Here is a 3,536-nt window from a genome sequence, read left to right on the forward strand (position 1 = left end):
AAACTTAAAAATTATTTATAAAATGTCCTTCCTGCTTCTCTCATTTTTCTCCCTCCTTTTATTCTGATTTATCCAAGTTAATCATCTTGCTATACATTTGACTTTCTAATTTCCATTTCCAACAAGGGGAAAAGAAAGAAAAAGGGATAAACATTTTTAAGCATCTACTATGCGCCATGCTCTGTGCTAAGCACTTTACAAATATTATCCAACTTGATGTCCATAACAACCCTGGAAGGTAGGTGCTATTATTATCTCTAATTTTCATTTGAGGAAATGGAGATAGAGATTAAGTGACTGTCTGGGAATATCTGGGGTCTCAATCTGGATTTGAATTCAGATTTTTCTAACTCCAGACCCAGCTCTGTATTTGACCTCCCTTCCCTCAGGCAGAGTAAGGCATAGTTAATTAGAGAAGACTTCTAAAGGAAACAGTACTGTCACAACTTAAAGGAGGCAGTAAATATGAATAAGAGGAAAATAAAGGCATGGCATTCTAGGTATGAGTTAGGACTAGTGAAACATGAGCAAAATCAGGAAGAGAAATGAGTACAAGAATAATAAAATAGTTGACATGGCAATAGTAGAGAACATGGTGACCTAGATAGCCATCCTCACCTTGAAAACCAGGGTCAGAAATGGAGGCAATAAATATAAGCCAGCACCAACCAGTGGTTGGATTGACCACTGATGCCAATGCAATGATTAGCAAGGAGCCAGGAAGTCAGAAAAGCTAAGATAAGGGCGGCATTTAGCCTTTCTCTTTTATGGCAAAATTCTGTTTTTAAGATTTATTTTTTCTGCATGTACCAACACACCACAGTCTACTATGATACACAGAAAGACAAACCGATATATGATGGAGGAAAAAAAAGTCAAGAGGGAAAAATATGTCCCCCACAGGAAAAAGATCAGCAAAATCTTCCAGTGACCCTATCTGTCAGCTAAGAAGCCAAAGAGGATGCTTAACACCATATGTAGCGCAAAAACATACCTCATCAAAAACTGATGTGTGTTCTTGTCTGTGACCTATTTGATACTTGGAATATTTCCTTCATTACTGCCAATTTTTCTCCGTCATCATCTTCAAGATAAAATCTATAATTTATTGCTCCAGAGTAAAGTTTCCTGAGTAACTCTTTTTAAAAAATATTTCACTTTCCCTTCAATTATATTTGAAAACAAATTTTAACATTTGTTAGGATTTTTAAGTTCTGAATTCCAAATTTTACCCCATCTTCCTCTCTCTCCTCCCTTCCTGAGACAGTAAGAAATCTGAGAAAGATTATGTATATGCAATAACATAAAATATTATGCCATATTAGGCATTTTGTGCAAGACTCTAACAAAAAAAAAAAGAAAGAAAAAGTGAAAAAAAAGTAAGTTTCTGTATTCAGAGAATATCAGTTTTTTCTCTGGATGTGGATAGCAAATTTCATCATGTGTCCTTTGAGATTGTCTTGGATCATTGTATTGCTGAGAATAACAAAGTCATTCACATTGCTGTTACTATGTACAATGTTTTCCTGGTTCTGCTTACTTTACTTTGTATTGGTTCATGTACATTTTTTCAAGTTTTTCTGAAAATAGTGCAATAATATTTTATTATTTAATTAATTAGTTCTTTCTGCCTTTATTTGGTATTTCTCTCAATATTTGCATACTTAGCTTAAAATTCTATATTGGTCTGAAATCTTTACCCCAAAATCTGGCTTTAGTGTAACCTATAATCAACCTCTTAGTAAAATAGACAGCTTAAATTTGCTGGTTTCTTCCCTCAGATACAGTAGTTAAGCGCAGGAGGAACAGATTTCCTAAGTGCCTGTACTGTCATGTCTTTTTAAGAATAAAGGACAAACAACAACATGAAATGAGAATTTGAATTAATGTCCCTGCTGTTTAGTGCTGAAAAATAAAGAAGTGGCTGCTTACCCACATTTTTGCCCTGAGTTCTTTAAAGATAGGTATCTCACTGCAAAGCCCATCCACCTGTTCTCTACCCCTGCCAAGGTTGGAGAGCATCATAGGGTGGATGATAGAATATAGTTCGTTTCTCTTTGTACTTGTGGATAGACCCCTACACACACCTCACACCCCTATTGCAGAACAAAGGCATGTTTTTCAGAGCTCAATGTCCCAGAACTTTACCAAAAAAGGCAAGGGTGAGAGTGGAGCACAGGGATAGAATATGAGAGTATGGATTGAGGAAGGATTACTAAAAGAAAGAAAAGGGGAAATGGAAGTAAAAAGTTCCTAGGAATTTCTAAACTCAGAAACTGAGAGGAAACTATATTTATAGTGAAAAAAGGGCGAAAGAAATGTGAAAGAAAGAAAACAAGTCAAATGAACTTTGTATGTTATAGGGGCAAAAACTCCTGTAGAAGTTTGAGAGCTCTAGTATCCCCAATATACAAAGTAGAATAGTGATTAAGAATAATATTTTTTTTCTGAATATAACTTTAACTATCTACCTATCTTGAATGTACCTCTCAGTTGCCATTTATACTAAACATGGCCTATTTTCATTCTACTAGTTATTAGCACTCTCTCTCTCTCTCTCTCTCTCTCTCTCTCTCTCTCTTGAAATTGCTTTATTTTGTATTTATTTTTATACATTACTCCAGTAAAATATAAACTCCTTGAGGGCAGAAGTTATTTCATTTTTGCCTTTGTATTTCCAAGTGCCTAGCATAATACCTGGCACCTAGTAGGTAAATAATAAATCTTTATTGATTTTAATCCAACCAAATGTCAAATGTATAATTTGTGCTGTAAAATTCAGAAGAAAAAATGTCAGGGTCGGGGTCATGGATCTGATCAAAGAAGGATGATCAAAAGAAAAGTGATTTGAATTGAGTCCTTATGGGTAGGATTTCGGCACAGAGTTTAGACACCTAGATAGCTAGAAATCCTATTGTGCCAGAAATGAAACACATTGAGGATGTCATAGCCTTTTGGGAGGCACCAATACATTACTTAGGGCGTCTAAGTGGCCAAGTGGATAGAATGCTAGGAGTCAGTAAGATTCATCATTCTGAGTTCAAACCTGACCTCAGACACTTACTAGCCAAGTCACTTGACTCTGTTTGCTTCAGTTTCCTCATCTGCAAAAAGACATGGAGAAGGAAATGGCAAACCACTCCAGTATCTTTGCCAAGAAAATGCCCCCAAAATGGAGTCACGCATGGGGAGTTGGACATGACTGAATAACAAAAACACATTACTTAGAAATATGCTAAGCAGTTCACCATTCTAAAGATCCTGCTTTTCAAGTGTTTGGTTTTCTTTTACTCTAATAGAAGAAATTCATTTAAGGAGGTAATTTGTCTCTGTGAAAGACACTTAAAAGGCAATGTTGGCTTAGTCATAGAAGAGTGGGAGTAATAAAGAAAGAAACCGCCAAAGCTCAAGTATTTGTTTGTTACAGCTGCAAAGAAAGCAGTAAATTTGTGTAAAACAATTTCCAGTGAAGTTCTAGCAATTCCAAGAGATGAAATAAATAAAAGATTTTAAAAAACAATAAATAGTATTGAATT

This window comes from Sminthopsis crassicaudata, chromosome 3 (assembly GCF_048593235.1).
Source record: "Sminthopsis crassicaudata isolate SCR6 chromosome 3, ASM4859323v1, whole genome shotgun sequence".
Classification (NCBI taxonomy): domain Eukaryota; kingdom Metazoa; phylum Chordata; class Mammalia; order Dasyuromorphia; family Dasyuridae; genus Sminthopsis; species Sminthopsis crassicaudata.